The 21,093-nt window shown below is 43.9% G+C and overlaps 1 long non-coding RNA gene across 1 annotated transcript; it reads right to left on the reverse strand.

Moving 5' to 3' along the window:
* Positions 1-11,528: 11,528 nt before the first annotated feature.
* LOC109498358 lies at positions 11,529-20,626 on the reverse strand. The gene is made up of 2 exons (XR_002155147.2): positions 20,441-20,626; positions 11,529-11,987 (listed from the first exon to the last, which is right to left on the reverse strand). It is a non-coding gene; the product is annotated as an uncharacterized LOC109498358 (long non-coding RNA).
* Between the last annotated feature and the right edge of the window lie 467 nt (positions 20,627-21,093).

Raw genomic sequence — 21,093 nt, forward strand, 5'->3', positions numbered from 1 at the left:
GGCCTCATCCTCCCCAGTGGCCCATCTGGAAAGAGTGTGAAGATAGTTGTTGGATTCCTACTTTCAATTCCTTTGATCAGTTATCACAGCTTGGGGATGCACACCATTAAGTGATGCAGGTTTTCCATTGCTTTTACCACATAGGTTAGTTTGGTGGCAGGGACAGAGGGGATATGAAGAAGCTGAGGCTTGCAGAATTCTTCTGTCTGTCCCACACACGCCTCGGCCCTGATAACAGACCCGAGGGAGGCGGTTTCCCTGGGGAGTGTCCCAGGCTCCCAGGGGCGAAGCTGGCTGCCTACTCCTCAGTTCTGCATTTCTAATCAGTGCCTAGCCTGCTGCGGTTTGGGGCCCAGCCTTTCAATTATTCAAGTATTGGAAAGTTATTTGTTGCCTGATACAGGATTTGCTTTTGTTCAACAGAACAAAACCCTGGTAGGTGAGATTCAGCACCCAGGGCGGCCAGGTCTCCAGATGCATGCGGGTTGCCGGCAGAGGGGCATTGCTCTGGGAAGGGGTCCGGTTCAAACGGCATATAGAGTGGATGCAAGAAGGAAAAAAACAAACAAACCACAGAGATGAATAGCGAACATCCTGATTTTGCCTTCTATTTGTCCAGCTAGAAAAGTAGCAGAAATAACAGAAACCTGAGGCTGTGGCTGAGGGAAGAGGCAGCTTTGCAGGGAAGTGGCCCCAAGCCAGGTGGTGAGTGCTCTGAGTTCTAGCTCAGATTCCACCTGCTAACCTGTCCTGTGTCTTCAGGGAGATCATTCTCCTCTTTGGGCCATATCTCCTCACCTGTGAAATGAGGAAGATGGATTAAATGATCTCTAAGTTTCCACCACACCTCTGTCTTCCAATTTTGGGGCGACGTTCAGGTCCTGGTGCCCACCATTCCTAGATCCTCTGTAGAGGATGGAGCTGGTGCTGTTATAATCACTTCTGTTCATTGTCACCCATTCAATATTTTATTCTCTCTTTCAACAAACACATACTGAACCCTTGCTGCGTCCCTGGGCGGGGGGACCCCTTCAGGGGATCCCAGACTGAAGGTCTCACGTGATGCAGCCAGATTATGAAGGCTGGTGGAATATTACTTCTACTTTTGTTCCTATGAGACTTTGAAGACTGGGTTAGTTCTAGAAGCCACGGGGCCCATTCACATATGCATTGATTCATTAAACAAACATAGACTGAGCATAAATTATAAGCTAGGTGGCATATAAGGGAAAGTCAAAGATGAGTCAGGTAAATGGCTTGCCCTCAAATTTACATGGTCTTGTTGATGAGGCTGATGTATATAATAAGTAAACTATAAGGCAGATAAATGCAAGGAAAATTATATATACAGGGAATTATGAGGGCACAGAGGAGCAGTGCCACTGAACACTGGAGAGATTGGGGGCACCGCTCAGAGGGGCTGGGATCTGAACTGAGGGTTATTTTCAAATAGTCATATTACTTTATTCTGATTATGAAAGTTATATACATACATATATATGCATATATAGCTGTATGTAATATGTATGATTATGTGATACCTGGTCATCTTAATTTTCTTCTTCCTTGAAAGTTCTGAATTTTCCTTCATAAATGTGTATATGTATATGTATTTGTATATGTATATATAAGAAACAAAATTCTAAACATTCAAGAGAAGAAAACTGAGATGACCAGCTATCCCATAGTTCAGAGGTAATAACTAAAAAAAGATTTAAAAAGGCATATAACTTCAGTATATATTTTTAGGAGATTTTTTTTAATGTCTTTTCTGCCTTCTTTTTATTTTTTGACCAAAAAAAAATCACACCATAAATACTGCTTTGTAAGTTGCATTTTTATTTGATAATATATCATTGACATTTTCACATCAATAAATAAAATTCTTCTTCATTATTTTTAAGAGCTGTATATCATATTCTATTGTATAAATGCCTTGTTATTCTTTTAACTAATGCTCTATTGATAGATTTGGGTTATTCCAATTTTTCAGTATTGTAAACAACATTGTGATAAACATGTTTCTCCTTAGGACAAATTCTTAGAAGCTGGATATCTAGGCCAAAGGATATTTTAAGTATTGACACACATTTCCATATTGTGCTTTAGTTTAAAAGCAGAATTATATGTGTGTGTGTGTGTGTGTGTGTGTGTGTGTACTCACAAGTACACGTGTTTGCTTTAGTTAATATTAACTGAGTACTTCCTATGTTCCAGATACTAGACTAAGAACTTTACACACACCATCTGATCTAATGATTGTAATATTTCAGCCCAAACAAACCACTGGTCCATAAACTCATTATAAAAGATATTTCAAGAAAAATAATCCAGAAACACATTTAATTTGCCAACCCAAGAAACTTAGTAGTATTTGGAAGCAGAAGGATTAGCATATTAAGTCCAAAAGGAATAATTAAATCTTTGTCTTAGCTTTGTTAAGATGTCAGACATTCTATGCCATTGGCCAGAGTCTATAACCTGTAAATTTAAATCGCAATGGGGAAGTTGCTCAAGAAAAGTCTGTGATTGTGGCCATGATGAACATACAGCCCTGCAGTAAATCCACTACATTTTTATTTCTCTATGCCAGCTGATATTGCTAGAGTTTGTCCTAGAAATTAGGAGACCCTAGGTCTTGATTTGCCTAGGGTAGTTCTGTTGTCTTGAGATAAATATTGATAGTGCATTCTTTTGTTCTCAAAAGTATGCCAGTTTGGACAATAATTTACTTTGAGGAAACTTGTTGCAGAGGGACAGGCTTGCTGATGAGACAGAAGCAAGTGTGAGCAGTGGCATCTATAAAAGGTGCTCATTCCCTTATGCTCAAGGCAGGCATCTCTATCCCTAACTTTCTAAAGAAACGTAATTCCCCTATCATGCAGCAGGGTATCTGGTCACTTCACTTATCCAGATAATAGCTGAAAATCAGAGAAAAAGCCAAAGTATCTGCGTAGTAAGAATTAGTAAATCCTGTAATAAAGTTCTTGCCCTAGTCTATGGGAAAAATTCTTATTCAAAGCCTGTCTACTCTTCTTTTACTCACAGATCTCCCCAAAGCTTGGGTATCTTATTTCCTCCCTCCAGGTGATTAAAAGGATAGGTTAGAAAAGAGAACACATGCCTAAGGCAACACTTCAGCTTGAGCAGAAAGAGAGCAAAAATGGCTTATATGAGAGAGAGAAGACAGAAAACTTAAAAGGAAAGGAAAGGACCGCCATTGCAACAGCCCAGGACCCTGCGATGAAGCCAGAGAGAATCAGCACAGGGGGCAGCGATGGGAGTTCATAATGATGACCTTGAACTATCAAGAAAGTGTTTTATGCATTTGGTAGGTTGTATTTAAGAAGGTAGCACAGCCTGAAACATTTTAGATGGGATCTCTATCCAAACTAGTTCATATTGTTGAAATTAGACTTATAAGAGGTAAATCTTCAGCAATCTGAACTCCTTGATTATATGGAATGACTTAACCTTCTGAGAGTCCTAGGCAGGAAAAAAAAAGTAATATATAAGGAAAGGCATTTAAGTCATGCCCTCAGACCTCAAATTCTTATTGATAATGTAAGTTTTTCACTCTTCCTAGATGTCTTTGCATTTTACAAAGGAGTCAAGTTCCAGTAATAGAATTCCAGGCACTGAGAACACAGGAGGAAAGTGTTCAGAGCCAAAGGATTTTTCTGCTTATCTATGCAGAGAGTTTGGCTTTTCTTCCTGTGAAGATAGTCCTGTAAAAAGGGTGGCCTTCTTAGCTGCTCATGTCCTTTGGAGTCATAAACTCCCACCTCTGAGGGACCCTCTGGACTTGAATCAAGTCCATAAGACAAAGAGCAGAAAGTCAAACATGCTCATGGTCAGACAGAAGGCTAAGGGGTTCCCAGAGCAACTGAGGGTACTACTCAGAACTAATCAGAAACAAAATTATGGATCACTTAAGTGACAAGTGGTCCTAAGCTCTCAGAGTCAAGACCGTTGGGGTTCTGAGAATTCTGGCTGAATATCCAGCAGGCCTCTGCTCATTAATTCCATCCGTGGTGATGTTTAAAGTGTAATGAAAACTCAATGCAAAAAAATTAGAAGACCTGGAGCTGTTAATAGTTATCCCCAGGACACATAGCCTGAAGACAGAGGATGGAGGGAGCAGGAAAGAGAGATGGATAAGGCCACCTCCACTGCCATGTTGCTCTCCTCATTGGTGCCCCACAGGAAACTCAGCCTAGACTGCAGATGGCTCCCTGGCTGGATAAAAGCTCTAGATGAAAGGAGCACCATCTGCCCCATTGGAGGGTCAATCCTCCCCTCTACCTAAAGCCTCAGCTCAACAGAGTAGCTCTGAGGCCTGGGACAGACACTTAAATCTGCAGAACCATGATGCATCCCTGCATGTCGTTCCCCAAAGTAATTCTGGTCTACATCTCCCTGCCAGAGGCTCAGTGCCCCTCCCAGAATGTCGCTAATCCAATACCCACTCTTTCTCTGGGAGATAGAACCTCGGTTTCTAATGTCCAACCAGGAAAAATAGCTGTTCAGATCCAAACAGCTCTCTGTTGACTCTACTTGCTCTTTTGATGCTTTGGGGGTTCCAGTTTCTCATTCTTTCCTGCTGGACAAAGAAGGACAGCAGGGCCACAGGCAGCTGATTCAGATATGCAGGGACTAAACAAGTTGTGTCCCAGACTTGGGTTGAGGCAGGAAGAGTGGCTGCTTCCCGTGCGTGATCTCTTCTTGTACGTGGATATCTCCTTTATTAAAAACAGTATCTATTTTCTGTGGTCAATATTTATAATTCCATTATCAGAGCCTTATTCCCCTGTGGCTTGTGTGGGCCCACCTTATATGCCTCACCAATCATTGCACCTCTCATGCTGCAAGAAAAGGTGTAGAGGGAGGGACCCCAGGGATGCTGGGGACCCTGGGCACCTGAGAACTGGGCGGCGGGGCGGGGGCTGCACTCCAGCTCAGGGAGAATGCTGACAACAGCAAAGACACATTCTGCTTCTCAATCCCTGGTGTTTATCTCACACAGCTTCTGTTCCTTTGTCACATGTTTTATGAGCTGAATTGTGTCTCTCCCAAATTCATGTATTGAAGTCCTAACCCCAGTACCCCAGAGTGTGACTGTACTTGGACGCAGTCTTTAGAGAGGTAATTAAGTTAAAATTAATTCATTAGGATGTACCTTACTCCAATCTGACTAGAATCTTTGGAAGAAGAGGAAATTAGGATACAGATAAGGACAGAGGGAAGGTGATGTGAAGGCACAGGGAGAAAGGTAGCCATCTACAAGTCAAGGACGGAGGCCTTGGAAGAAGCCACCAAAATAAACTCTTGCTGTTTATGCTGCCCGTCCTGGGGTAGTTTGTTATGGCGGCCCCAGCAGACAGATGCACTGCATCATATGACCTCCACCTCACCAGCCCAGCCCTGCTGCCATCGTGAACTCCTGGAACATGGCTGCTGAGTTTGGCTCAGCTCTGCCACCTGGCCACAAAGTACTACTTGAACATGGAAAGAAAATCCTATCTTCTGCTCTGCTCAGAAAAGCCAAATTTAAAATACTTTGGTTCAGGGATTCAAAAGTTAGTGGCTGTGGATAGTACCAAGGAAGCTCAGGAGATTAAGGGTAAAGAGGCCCACCCCAGGGCCAAAACAGATTTTGGTGTTTACTAAAGAGGTGTTAACCACTGTCCTTAGGCCAGGGAAAACCCTTGGTATAGACCTGGATGTAGGGAGTTGTAGAGTCCCTAGGGTAGGTCATGGTTGTTCTATCCCTCAATGAGCTCCAACGAGCAGCAGGGTCTGCTATCCTCCAGGGAGAGCCCAGGCGAGACCATAAGCCCTGGGGACAGACTCCTGGGCTCAATGTACACACAGGTACACACAGATGCACATAGGCATGTACACACACACACACACACACACACACAGAAGCCCGAGGCCTGCCTACCTGAACAAAAGAGTTTCCTGTGGTAGTAAGATGCTCTCAGTTTAAGGAGGTTCAAAACAAGGACTGGGAGATAGAAGTCAGAGAAAAATTAAGCCATAAGCTTAATTTTACTTCCTAAAGCAGGAGTGTTGACTGAGCTAGTGTAGCCAGCAATCAAAGAGGCCCCTGTCACCTGTCATATATGCCTGTCCTTCCCAAGGTGCACACCAGGACAGGCCACCCCTCTGTGTAACTCATTTCCACATCATCTACACTTTTCAATAAGCTCTTACTCTATTAGATTGCTTCTTGAAAGAGCCACATATTGAAAATCACTGGTCAGTCAGTTTTTTATTCTGTTAGTCACCAAACTGATTTTTTAAGCTCAGCACCAATAAAGCTGTGACGGCAAAGAACTGATATGGATTTCTCATTCTCACACACTCATATATAATAATAATAAAACTTTATTAAACAAGAGACATGTTGTTTCAGGGAATTTTTCTTTCCCTTCTCCAGTGCCCCAAGGCTAAAATATACAATCTTATTAACTTCCTAGAAGAAATACTCCATTCCCTTGGTGCACCTGCTGAGCATTCATCTTCTTGGACCTGGAAAATGAGACGGGTCCCTGACATGAAGGTGCGTGGGCCACAGTTGTATCCAGGGAAATCTAGGGGAGTGAGGCTGATTAGGACACTCCCTCTGTAATAGATATTCCTGTAAGGCCCAGGCCAGGAAGAAAAAAAGAAAGGATTGGCACAGCAGGACATGCAGATAGGAGGGAGCCTGGAAATAACATTTAGTTCACATTCCCAGACAATAGGTCAGGAGACAGAGGCTCACACAGGGGCTGTCATTCACCCCAAGGCACACAGAATAGATGGTAGAGCAGGAACCAGAGTCCTGGTGTCCTGTTCGGGCTCCTTCCTTCCTTGCCTTCCACCCCACAGCCCCAGGATTGATCTCAAACTAAGGAGATTCTACTGTGATTTCTACATGTCCTGTGAGATGGCCCCATGCTCCTCAGGAAGGTCAGGGGTCATGTCCGGTCCCCCCGTCTCTGAATACAGCTAAAACAATAGCCGTGCAACTCACTCAGGCAGGAGAGTCCCCCCAAACCAGCCCAAATCTGCTGGATGAATGAACGACCCCCATGAATGAATAAGATTATGACTCAGGAATCTAATTTGTATCATCCTACCTGACTACAGACAGCGTGTGGTCCAGGGAAGGCTGACATTCTGAAACAGCCTGACAGTGGGTGGAAGACAAAGGAAGGAGGCTCTCACCAAAGTTACTTTGCAGATCCTCAGGAAGGACTGTCTCTGGACAGCCAAGGGTGTAGGATTAGATCTCTGACGAGGGAGGAAGGGACCCAGGACCATTTGAAGGGGCGATCCCTGGGAGGCAACACGTAGATCTCAGCCACTGACTGAGCCATGGGGCAGAGGAGCGCGAGACTAGTGGGGCCAACTCCACACTGCTCTGCACAACCGAGTCAGGGTTCAGGCTGGTCCCTTGGAGTGGGGGGCTGTTATGGACTGAACTGTGTCCCTCCAAAGCTCACCTGGCAAAGCCTTATCACCCAATGTGATTGCTTTGGAGATAGGTCCTGTAAGGAGGGAATTAAGGTTTCCTGAGGTCACTGGGGTGGGGCCCTAATCTGATAGGACTTGTGTCCATATAAGAAAAGAGAACCCAGAGCTCTCTCCCTCCGCATGTGTGCAGAGAAGAGGCTGTGTGATGACACAGTGAGAAGGTGTCGTAAGCAAGTTGAGACAAACACATGAGACCAGTCCCGCTGGCCCTCAAGGTTGGGCTTTTAGCCTCCAGAACTGTGAGAAAATACATTTCCATCCTTGAAGCCCCCCAGTCTGTGACATTTTGTTCTGGCAGCCTGAGTGTACTAACTCTGGGGCTGGTAGTCTCAAGCAGGGGAAGTGCAGAGGGAGTTAGGGCCAGGTGAGAAACAGGGGACTCCCATTCTTGTCGACAGCTCTGTGTGCGCAAGCAGTCTCTCTTGGTGAGCCTTAGCAGAGTGGAACAGCCCAGGGCTTCTCAGGCACTGATGTTCTGTGCTTTCTCCTTTTATGAGGTCCTAAAAACAAGCTGGGATCTTTCTGGGAAAATGGGAAAAGGATCAAGTGACCTCTGATAGCCATTGTAACCCTAAGACTCTAATTACAAGAATGACACACGCAGTTTATCATTGAAAATGATTTATTGGGGTTTTTTAACTGCAAGATTGGGAATCTTTTCACTCCATATATGAGGGAGTAACAGCGGGCTAATTATAAATGAGTATTTATATATATTTATTTTGGATTATATATTCCGGATGTTTTTCAGTGAAAGCAAGTCAAATGGCTGTCAAATACACATGGTGTTCAGCAGAAGAAGCTGTCTAGGTATTTACATGGTCTGGGAGGTTTTGCAAACGTATACAACAGCTGCAAAGAGCCAGACACATTCTCTGGTTGACCCTCTGCCCACCCACTAGTGGAGTTAATTTGTGGGGACCCTCCCGGGGTCCCTCTGACTCGCACTCAGGTGGTATCGATGCTCTGGCTCTGGACCCTGGGCCCAGCATCCACCCTCAGCCCCTCTGTCTGCTGCGCTCCTCTAGATCCCATTTCAGATCAAACACCAAATGTTGTCCAAGCAATTACCGTGCACCCAGCTCTGTGCTTTGCTGGACTGGGAGATAGTGGCTGAAATGACCTCTGAGGTTACTTCCAGCCAGAGACAGGGGAGGTTGCAAGAAGGCACATTCTCAGGGAGCTCAGGTATCACTCCTCCAGGAAGCCTCCCTGATTCTGCAGACAGCAGAAGTGTTTAGCAAGCTCCATTAATTCCCTTTCCTCCTATACACAGAAATAGATGCTACTTTCCTACCGTCCCTTCATAGAAATGCACTCCATGTGACAACGGAATGTGGGTGGGAGTGATGTGTGTCACTTCCAAATTTGGCTCCTAGCTGCTCCATTTTTACCTTGTCTGCCAGTGTAAAATGCTGAGGTCCTAGGAATTGGCGGGAGCTGCCTTATCTGAGAAGCCTGGATCCCTCAGTGACCATGTGGAGCAGGGCCCCCACATCTGACTGTGACAAGAGTGAGAAATAAACCTGCACTGAGCTAAGCCTCTGAGAGGTAGAGGTGGTTTGCACAGCAATTGGCCTGTCCAGGCTGATACGCTGACTGGTTGAAAGTTGAAAATAGTGGTCATTTGCTAATTGAACACACCCTCAGGTAGGGCACTCGGGAATATGCCTCTTGGGAATATGCATGAACAGTTTTCTAATTTGGTAGGGCTATGAATGCAAACCATGGCCTGTCTGACTCCAGAGAGTGTGCTCCTGACCCATTTCTGCTTTGTCACTCTCCAGGCTACAGTGGTAGCCATCAGTGCCGTGGAAGACTGTAAGGGAGAGCCTAACTCATAATATTCCTGAGCTGGAGAGAATTCTAGAAGTTGTGCATATGGGCATTTTTTGTTGTGTGAATTGTGTCTCTATTTCACCTGCGTGTTCCTATCCCGTCCCCTCACCTCTATCCTCCCAAAAGAAACCAAAGCAGCTTTTGAGCTGGGTCTAGAACCATCTCTTGGGGTAACCTTCAGGCCGAAGGCAGCAAGCTCAGAGAGTAGGCTTTTGCAGATGGCCACTGTGGCACTTTTGGGAGCCCAGCCGAGATGCAGAGGTCCGATGTAGTGACTAGGCCTGCAGTCCACAGGCACACAATGGCAGAGGCCTGGTCTTGGGCACCCACGACCCCTGAGGTGCACTTCTATTTAATTGGGAGGTTCGCAAATAGAGAAATTCATAGCATTCTCAGCGGTTCCCTTGCTCGGCTGCCTCCCCAGTCTGGGCCTTGGCAGCACTTGCCTCTGTATAAATCACATTCCATCAGCGTAACTGCGGGGCTTCGGGGATCGTTTTGGAATACCAGGATGTTAATGCATTGGGTTTTGTTCCAAGCAGTAAGCCACCTCCTGGGATTTGGGAATCTCTCTTTTAAATCCAGATAGCACTAATGAGCTAGTAAGGGCTCCTGACCTCCTTGACTCCTTCCTTCACTCCTGTGGCTGCTCTGGGCATTGGAGTCAGCCCCATGTGCACTGCACTGCAGCCAGCCATGGGCCCGACATAGCTGTGGGCTTTCAGTGCAACTGGTTCCACCTGGAGGCATTCAAACTGCAATTTCTTCTTCCTTTTTTTTCTCCCTAAATTATTGAGTACACCTAAAAGTGCTTTTCACTTACAGGCTCTGGGTAAATGTTTGTGGTTATTTTGACGGCAATTGCACTGGTGTCCTTTATAACAGGGTTTGGCCAGGAGCTTTCCTTTAATTCTATACCCAGGCAAAAATTATGCTGGGGCATCGAGGAGGTGGTCTGAAAAGGGGAGAGTGATAAGGGGAAGACACAGGCTGACAAGCAGTTAAATATCACTTATCCTTTTAGCTAAGCCTGGCTCTCAGTGCCCGTGACTCAGAAATGCCTCGTGTAACACTTATTATGTGTCAGGGGCTGTTCTAAGTGGGTGTACAAATATTTACCAATCTACTCTTCTGCACTATTTTTATGTTCACTTTACCATAAGAAACCTAGGACACAACAGAGAGGCTAGGGAACTTGTCCAAAGTCACAGAGCTAGTAAGGGGGGCTGCCAGGGTTTGAAGCAGCAGCCTCTGGCTCCAAGGACCACACACTTAATCACTGCCGTTTCTCTCCTCCACAGCTATTCCTGCCTCTCAAGCTTGGCTCAGATTGTTCATCTTACCTAGAATGCTCTGTTCCTTTCCTTTTCACACTTCGGAGTTCTAGCTCATTTTTCAAGGCCAGCTTACAACCTAGTTCCCACAAGAAGCCTTCCTGAACATGCTGCACCGTGCTACAGTTGACTAACTCTGAAATCTGGTAGCACAGTGTTTCAGGGCATGGCACTTGGCACTAAACTGTATAGCCTTAGATCGAACCGAGCCCTGTCTCTATGACCTTACATAAATTAACTTCTGTGAGCTAAGTTTTCTTATCTGGAAATGAAAATATGTGTTGCCCAACAATACAACCCAACAGGGCTGTTGAGGGGATTAATTGGATTGTCATACCTACGATACTTCGAAGAGTGCTCACTTACTCAGACTGCTATATATGCATTTTTGAAATTATTATTGCTATCATTATTGTCATTATTGCACATTGCTTTTCCTATTGCTCTTGTGTCACACTTACACTTTCCTTGTCTGATCCTTATCTCTTGTAAGATTGCAGGATTATTTGCACCTGTTGAAGACCAAGATTGGTTGTGTGTGTGTGTGTGTGTGTGTATCTATCTATCTGTGTACCCATCTATCTGTCTATTTAATTCCCTGGTACTTAGATTAGTATCCTGCAAGAAGTAAGCATTCATTTAATGGCAATAATTAATTAATGAGTTGAAGGTAGCTAATATTATATCCCTAGGCGCAAGAATTCACAAATCCCTTTCTCTCCCACTGAATTGCATATAAATATAAGTCACAGGTCTTCATTGATCTTGGAATGGTACACCTCGGGGGAAATTGAATCTATCATAGTTCAAAGAAAACCCACTCCTAAATAAGTTAACAGATGCATTCATTAACTGAGGTGGTCCAGTTAAAATAGGGCACACACTTGGTGGGATTTGAATATCAATAGTCTGTAGAGAAGCATCAGCTTCCAAGAATGTTTGGCTCCTGATGTGATCTTCTTAACCTTTGCTTTCCAGTCTAGTCTTCAGAGAGGCTGCCACTCATGTATGATGGAGATACTGCAGACATACCATGCTAGGTCATTGGGAAACCATCTGAAGACTGATGTCTTATTATCTCTTGAAGCACATGGCAAAGAACCACTTACAGAACCTTCTCTGTTATTTGACTATTTAGACCCTTAGGTTCATTGACTTCAGAATAGTTTTACGGAATCACTCTGAAGTCAGTAAGTCTCCATGACTTGGAAGGAGGCAGGAAGCTACTGAAGGGCTCTGGGTCTGCAGTTGACTGGCTCCATGCAAGACAGAGGCATGCTGCTCCTGCTGAAAATAGAGACAAGAGTTTAACTCCACGAGGGCGGGCGGCTGGCTCAGCACAAATCGCTGTGCTCAACTTCAAAGGGCAGGGCCTCCTGCAGTCTTCCTGGGAGCAATAACATTCTTCCGTGGTTGTTTTGGGACGCTGGCCTTTGGGAAGGTGGCAGCTGAAGAGTTATGGAGAGTAGGACCTACTTTTCTCAGAAATGTGCTCTGGTTTCCCAGGGCATTCCTCCTGGAGCATTGACATCCTATGCCATCCCTGAGGGCTTCAGCAGAGCTCCAAATAGCCAAGATGAGGAAAATGAAGCACCAGGAAGCAGTGTGAACCGCAATGCTCCTTTGCCCTAACCCTCTACTCCCCCCTTTTCAAAGTATTTCCTACCTGCTTTCATATAGAGCCCTGGAGAGCACTGAGATCTTTTCCCTTCCTGTTTAGGGACAAGTTTGGGATGAGCAGGTAGGTTGTCTCACACTTTCCTGGCTGCCCTGAATGAACCATACATTGGATGGCATCCCCCAGATTGCTCAGCTTTTCTTTGGCCTTCTGGCCTGGCAGGTGTGGAGGGACAGAGATAACTGGGTGGTTCGAGGAAAGGGAAGGAGTCAGTGTTACCCTCCACCCCCATCCCCAAGTGGTTTTGGTAGCAAGGCAACAGTTATCCTGTGGAGTTATGTATGTAACTTGTTAGCGGTTTCTCCAGTTCTTCCAAATAGCACTCCCCAGAACTCTTTTAAGTCATGCTTAGTATTATAAACAATTGTTAAGGATATTCATTTCACCTCAGTACCTTTTCCATAACATTATACATTTCTTCATCCTTTTTATTTCATTCAGTATTTCATGCACCCTGTAAATCATAGCCACTAATCACCTCTCTGTCCCTGTGTCAACAACCAGGACTCTGGTCCAGTTCTCATCAACTCATGCTTAGATGATGGTGGTTCAACCAGACATTCTCCTCTCTGATCTGGGCATACCAGTTTATTCTGTGCTCCCTGAAGGATTAATCTTAAGCTGCTGCCTGGCTCAAGAAAATTCAGTGGCTTCCCATTGTCTACTAAAAGTTGAGCTTAGCCTAGCTTTTAAGGTCCTTTAGAATCAGGCTATAATCGCTTTTTTTCCCAGGAGTCCCTAATATATACTTCATAATTCCCATCCCCAAATTTTCTCCACACTGCAGATGTTTTCATTGCCACACAACACGTTGCCTCCCTGAAATGCCTGACACTCTTTTGTGCCTCATCTGCCAAGTCATCTAATTTATTTGGCAAAGAAAGAGTGCTTTCAATACCTCCAACTTTGGCTCTCTTAAAGACCTGGCTTGTCTTAACTACTTCACATCCATTACCCACTGTCTTGTTTTCAGAAATCTAAGTGTCTTCTGCCTACATTACTGGACCATTAGCTCGATGCCGTATGAAATAGAACATCAGCTCTGACACCCCTACCCAGATTTTTTCCCCCAACAGTACTTACCCACATAGGGCCAGGATTATAAGAGCTCCACAAATACTCTAAAAATAAATTATTTAAATGCCACCTTTGGGAACTCGGTGGTTGGTGTACAGTCTTATGCAAAGGAAAAATAACATGTATTTTATAGTCAGTATTATTGGAGGGGACACACCTGGAGATGCCACTTCCTTGATAGAATCTTTCTTTATTTGAAGGGACCCTGAGTGGAAGGAAGGCCCACCCCTGAGTTTCAGGAGGATGAATTGCCTTGCTCTCCCTCACCTTCTTTGCTGTACTCTTTCCTCCACTTGGAATTCCCTTCCCTCCCCCCAACCCTTGATATATTCTTTCCCAGCCTTTGATATTAAACATAAAATATTATCATGCTAGTAAAGTCTTGGCCAGGCCTCAGCTCTCCATTGTCATTTTATGTTATTTAAAATAAAAAGACATAAAAGTTAACACAATTGCCCAGTACATATATGACCTGATTGTTTTGGGAATATAAATCTTACCCCATCTGCGGACCTGTGGTCTGTCTTGAACTGGCCCTCCGTGCTGCTTTCTCATTATCATGGAGAGATGGCAGGCTTTGATCACCTGTCCCTAGTTTTTCCTCCATGGAATGTGCTGGCATTCTGGCTTTCTCTGCTCCCATCTGTGAGAATTGCATTGGTATACTTTTTCTGCCTAGATACCAGACACCTTCCTCAAGGGCAAGAACATTGTGATTTATACCTCTCTGTTCTCTCATTGCTGATTCTGGCATCTAGCACAGCAGTGGGACTCAGTATCTATTCATTCGCTGAATAAAGGGATTGAATAAATACCAGCCAGACACTTTCCTAATCATCTTTCCTTATCTTAATTTGTGTGCCCATTCTTAGGTGCATGACTATGTATATATTCCTGATTAAGGAGAACTAAGTAGGTCAAGTGACAGAAAGCAATGAATAAATCCATAATTTATAGTTTGGTTTAGGCTTCTTACTCTTTACATAGTAAGGCTCGGCATTAGTAAAACTTTCAGGCATTAGTAGGGAAACCTAGAGACTTTGTTACATCCTAGAAATTCTTATCATTCCATGCCTCATGCTACTTTCTTCCTTGAAGTAGGGCCCATCAACTTAGTCTACCTTTGTTTCCTTTCTTTTTTTTTTTTTTTTACGATCCTTATCCCCAGTATATCCCTTAGGATTCTTCAATGTGGGAGGCACCATCTCTTCCAGATTGTTTTACTCTTTCTATCGCTACAGGGAAATATAAGGAGGAAATAAGTAACAAATATGGGAAAATTACAAAAGCTTAAAAATTCCAGTCATGTCCTTGACCTCATTCTTTGGCTTTTCTAACATGGGCACTGCTTGTAGCAGGAGGTGTTAACCAATGGTTATTTCGAATTGCTAACTCAGCCACTTGCTAATTAGGAGGGACTTGGGCAGTCTATGTAACCTTGGCACTCTCGGTTTTTCCATCTGTGAAAAGGGGATGCTGAAGCTGCCTCTCAGGGTGCTTATGAGCATCTTGTGGGTTGATGTAAGGGTGCTCCTAGCCCAGAGTGCATAACATTGTTACAACTTGGACCACTGTGTTAAATGTCACTGAAGCGGATGCTGCTGGAGTTATTGCCAGCTGTGGTACGTACTGGACACAGGTGTTACTTTTTCTTCCCAGGGCTGGTACTCCCTGAAATCCTGCTGCCTTCTCAGCTCCATTTCTGGAGTGAGGACCGCCTGGAGCTTCCTTGACCTTTTAGGCAAGACCTAATGAACCAGGTGCAGAGAAGTCAAGCCAAGGAGAGCAGAGGTAGAAGGCAAAACCAAAACCCAGCTCAAGGATAAATGCAAAGTGGTTTTCTGTTTTTTGGGTTTTTTTTTAAGTTTATTTATTTTTGAGAGAGAGAGTGAGCATGAGCCAGGAGGGGCAGAGGGAGAGAGGGAGACACAGAATCGGAAGCAGGCTCCTGGCTCCTAGCTGTCAGCACAGAGCCTGATGCAGGGCTCGAACCCATGAACCATGAGATCATGACCTGAGCTGAAGTTGGACGCTAAACCGACTGAGCCATCCAGGCGCCCTGCAAGTTGGTTTTCTTGAGAAGGCCTCTGGAAGGGGCTCAGATATTCATAGTTTAAGACAAACAAACACAGGCGAACAGCAGATACAATTTCTTGATTTGACTGAAAGCTCTTTGGGTGGTATCAAAATCTCTCAGAATACACGTTGCTTATCTCTGTGGGTGCTTGGGCTCTCTTCTAGGCGGCTCTGACTCCTGACTCCTATTGCCCTCCTTAATAGCAGAACAGAGGCCCCAGCCTTCCCAGATATCAAAGATAAAATGATAAACTCTTTTCAATGAATAAATAAATGAGCGAGTGAATGAATGAATGTATACATGAATATAAGAGAGACAAGGCCCCTATGACAAAGCAGAAGCTGTCTAAGACAGTAATCCCAAATCCGGACCTCCAGCCTTCCCTTGGAAGGACAATATATATGTAAATAGAGCCATCACGTTTAGAATGTCAGGCCTCAGAGGGTTCCTCTGGAGCTTACAAAGGCCACTTCACACTTCTCCATGAAATTACAAAACTTGACAGCTTTCTTAACACAGTGATGGTGAGGAATAAAAACTTCAAAAATTATGCTATTTGAAAAGTAAACTATTTACTGTTCAGAGGAAAAGAATCTGAACTTAACTACTTGGCTGCTATCAGAATGTAACCCTATGACACAACAGTGATTTAAAATGTAAAATAGAGCTTTAGGCATGCAGAGAAGGAAGGCGCTATCCCCACCAAAGCCCAGCTCTGTGGCACCTTCACCTGCAGGGACACGACCGAGGCCAGGCACTCACCCATCACTGCCTGGACCGGATCATAGTCTACCTGAATTTGCAGGTTTTTCTCCACCTGCACCTCCTCACTGCCAAGGATGTAAAAGAAACATGACAAATGAAGGCCTGGATATACATTTTCATGAAGGAAGTATGCACTAAGTGAAGTCTAGGTTCATAGCCAAGGCAGGCATTCTTAAAAAACTTAATAAGTGACCTCTAGGAATAAAGGAATAGAAGGTTGTATGTGAAATGCATTGTGCCCCTGCGTGTCATCCCTGTGATAATGAGTTAGCTTGATCCAGGTCTAGAGATGTGCATATGAGCCCATACAAATGGGCTCACACTCTAGAGCTGTGGGCCTTGAGAATGCGTCCTTCAATAAGCCTCACATCTTCCTGTTGAATTTTGTAAGATGGAAAAGACCAGGCAAGGCTCCGCGGTGTGCAGTGGTCAACACAATCTTTATTGGCCTATATGCCCCTCCTTAGTTGTGGGCACCTGCTGCCCCAGGGCCTGGCAGTGTGCACTGGGGTCAGTGCCAGTGCCTGTGGAGCCGGTGCTGTTCACAGTTTCAATGTGAGTCGCCAGACGTGGCCTGGGGTGGGGGCAGGGACAGATGACCTCTAAGTTCCCTTCCCATCTCAAGACTCTGTGATGAACTCAGAAGACATGACCCCGATATTCTGCAAAATTAAACTGTCACCTAGAATTCTAAAGACTTTTTGTGGGTCTCTCCCACTTTTTTGCAGAAGACAAATCCAAAACGTGTAGCCTATAGACAGAAATGTGATCCAAAAGTTTTGTTCTTGTTTTTTTTTTTAATTGCACCATAGTATTAATATAATTATGTGAAAGCACATGACCAAATATGAAATGTTTCATACACTAAAAATCACAAACACTTTATAACTGCAGCCAAAACACTCAGGAGCTCTAGGCAGGAGTAAGCCAAGCTTAATTTTTAGAGGAATATCAAAGCCAAAGAAGCAAACCAAGGAAGTCGCCTATGGATGTAAAATTTTGGGCACAGTTCAGTTCAATTCAATTCCGTTCAACAAATATATGTATCTACTAAGTAGGCCCAGGGCACTGTGCCTGTTTCTGTTCCATATGAAGAGGGATTGGCATTACACATATGGTTTCATAGAGATGGTGAGAGGTGGATGAGAGCAAGAGCACAAGTAGTTTTCCATTTAATAATCATAATTATAAAAACAATTAGGAAAAGCTACCATTTACCAGAGGGCCAATCATATGCCAGTGTTTATGCCACACCAGGCCCTCTATACGTACATGAATGCTTGCATACACGATTCCTAATCCTTAAAACAACTCAGCAGAGGTAGTTATTCTTATTTCCCATTTTATCCATGAGAAAATCAAGTCATAGAGAGGTTAAGTCACTTAGCCAAGGTCACCCAGCTCTCAGATACTGAGCCAGACTTCAGAGCCAGCACGCTGTGCATTTCACCTACATTAACCTACATTTCACCACCTTCTACTATGGCCGTTACTAGCGGGCAGAAGGGATGAGGGCTGAACCTGGCCTGTGACTTTTGGTGAGAGTGGCTCAGCTGTGCTCCGCCTATCCTCCCAGGCCCTCCTACACGCCGCCTAAGCCAGGAACCTCTCCTTGTTATTCCAAAGGGGCCAGACAGTGGGCCAGGCAGGAAGCAGAGAGACAGCTTCTGAACCTGGCTTTGAGCTTCATTAAATCCTCTCAGTCGTTGGTTAGGGCCAAGTATCTTCCAGCCACCATCATATATAGTCTTCCTTTTTCCTGTTTAAGTCAATTTGACTACAAATGCAACCTTGCTGACGTGGAGTCTATCAGTAGCTGAGCAGGGGCTCATCTACCTCGGGGGCAGAGCTTCCTGGGAGTGAGGCTTTGAAAGACAGCTGGCTTGTTCCCTGAAGTAGGTCACATGCTCTCAGCCCTCTCCTCCTCCTCCTCCTCCTCCTCTTGGAGCCACCCAAGGGGAAGCTCATGGGAAAGCAGCAGGTTACTCCCTATCAGCAGAGATACATCTTTGCCCCCTGCAATGGGCTCTGCTGGTCTGGTAGCCACGGGCAAGCTGTGTTTTATTCACGAACATCCCTTCTTGTTTCAGCAGATAATGGACTCTAGTTAGGAGACAACACCATAAACACAGCATAAACATTGGGATGCAAAGCTGGAATGAGTCTGCATATAAATAAGAGTGCTGGGAGCCAGGGAGGTAATAAGTCAGGAATGCAATGGAGAAAGGTTATTAAGAGAGGAGCTTGTAAAAATCTGCAACAAGGCTGAAAGCTGGGAGCATTTCTTGATTACAGAGGACTAAAGGCAGCAGCCTGTCTCATCTGTGCTCTGCCTAGCTGGGTGGCTGGACTCCGCACTTAAAATCCTGCTGTTACTCACTTTGTTCAGTCATGAGGTTGGGATTTTATACACTTAAAACAAAGGAGAGTTGTCGGGCTGTTGTGAAGGTTGTACGTGAGTGAAAGCATTATGAAAAGCTGATGTTGCTGCACAAATGGAGGCTTATGTGATTCTTAATTTTGGAAAGTGGCTGAGATGACTCTTTTACACGTCTGAGCCCTCTTCTTGGTTGAATATCAAGCAAAGTTATCTTTTGTAATAGAAATCTCTCAGGAACCTATCAGGCATGAATGAAACCAAGGGTATTTTCTGTTGTGTTATAGTCAAAACAGAAAGGTCCTTTTTATTGGCTTTATGGTCGTCAGGATATGTATGGTAGTCTTTGCGGCAGTAAGAAGTAAATCCCAAATCCCACTGGCTTAACCACAGTACCAGAAAGGAGAGTGTTTGTAGCTCTCTGACATGACACCCAGTATGTCTGGGGCATTTCTCCTGTGTCTCTCTTGCAAACAGTGAGTTCTGAGCCCTAGGTTGCTCCTATCCAGTAGCTACATGGTGACTTTGTTCACTGCCTCGGAAAGGAAAGAAAAGGCTGGATCCCATGATGAGAGGTTTTAAATAGTCAAGCCAGGAAGTGGTTTATCACATCCACTCCTATTCTGTTATTCATAACCCAGTTATGTGGCCCCAACCCAACTGCAAGGGAGGCTGTGATGTGTAGAGGAACCCTGGATGTCTTGGTGAGCTTTGTGTCTGCCTCACCTTTCTTAAAGTTAGCATCTGGCTAATGAATAAAGGGATAGCTTGTAGTCAAGGGAGAGAATACACTACTCTGATGTTGCTCCAGTGACATGTAAGTCTCTGGCCAAGATTATGAACTTGCATATTTTTGGGGCTGAGCAATATTCCCAAAAGGATTTATCAACCAGCTGTAGACTTCTAATATGGTATTGTGATTTTAATTCTGGACACTGGTACATCTGAACCCTGGTTTATTCAGGATAAGACTTAAGTAATTTAGCCATATTTCCAGGCTAATTGTTGCCATGCTGTCTTAGCAGTTATGATATAATTGGGATAGTATTACCTTTTAGCCTTCTAATGCTGAGGCTAATAGCTTTGGTCAGGCATTTTACTATTGATTAGAACACTTTATTAAAAGCTTTGAATTGTGCAAAAAGAAAAATTTGTTAAATTCAGTCATATACATCTTATGGCCTAACATCTGGCATTTTCATAGTCTGAAGTCATCATAGATTGCTGACATTCGTTACCACCTTCAAACTTTCTAAATTTTAAAATGATTCAATGGTATCTTTTAGAGTTGCAGAAGATATCTCAGCATTGAGGTTATTGAGATTTAAATTAATTAAACAAGGAGGCCATTAGACTGATGTGGCTGTAATGCTATGGCAGCCTATGTAAACACATCAAATTCTAAACCTGTAAATACATCAAGGTTATAAAACTGGAACCTATGGACAATGAATCACACACAGCCAAGTAGGCTTTAATCAGTAGTCAATCAATAATTTCCTTTGCTTCTGCCTTTTCTTTATTCTTTATAAAAGTCTCACCCAGAGTTCTTGTCTGGGGGCGGGGGCGCTTTCCACCACTTTCGATTTGATGCTACCCAATTCGAATCGGTTTTTGCTCGGATAAACCCTTAAAAATTTTAATATGCCTCAGTTTATCTTTTAACAGATTCCAATGTCATATTTTCATTGGAACAGAATGGGCATCTATAGAAAGCAATTGCTACCTTAAAATAGCACTCTGAATTTCAGTTAATTTTTAAATACCTTTTCCAGATGGACAGCCAACTGTTTTCATCAGTTTGGAACTTCCTAGCAGTGAAATGCTGGTGTATAAAGGTTACCCTTTCATTTTGTCTTCAACAATGCAGTCTGTTCTTAGACCCAGTCCATCTTCTCCCAGTTTGTGAGCTTGATGATTTGAATTCACCAATCCTAAACTCCATCTGTTTGTTGCCTGAAAACAGTTGAACAGATTTCAATAAATTTAGAAACTGTAAATAAATTGTTGAATAAGCCTGAATGATGGGTAGGATTTCAGCTCTGAGGATGGACAGCCATTGTATAAGACCTACAGATGTGGATTTGCTCCTGTCTCATCATCCACAGTTCAGATAAGAGCATCCTACTTTCTCATACTCCAAGTGGTGACATCATTTCCTTCCAAAGTTTGCAGAAGAAAGTAAATCTAGACTGAATTTAAACTGAATTTAAACCTCAGGCTTCCCTAGGTTTTTGAAATTAATCATCTATACATTCCTTTTGCGTTTCCATCAGTTTTCCTACAGAAGAAACAAATAACAAACAAAGGGAAAAGCTATAACACAGTACATAAAACATTTGTACATTATTTCATTCTTAAAGAATTTGAATATATTCTAACAGCAGAAGTTATGGTTCTTTTAGAGGCATTGTGGAAA

This window comes from Felis catus, chromosome A3 (assembly GCF_018350175.1).
Source record: "Felis catus isolate Fca126 chromosome A3, F.catus_Fca126_mat1.0, whole genome shotgun sequence".
NCBI lineage: Eukaryota > Metazoa > Chordata > Mammalia > Carnivora > Felidae > Felis > Felis catus.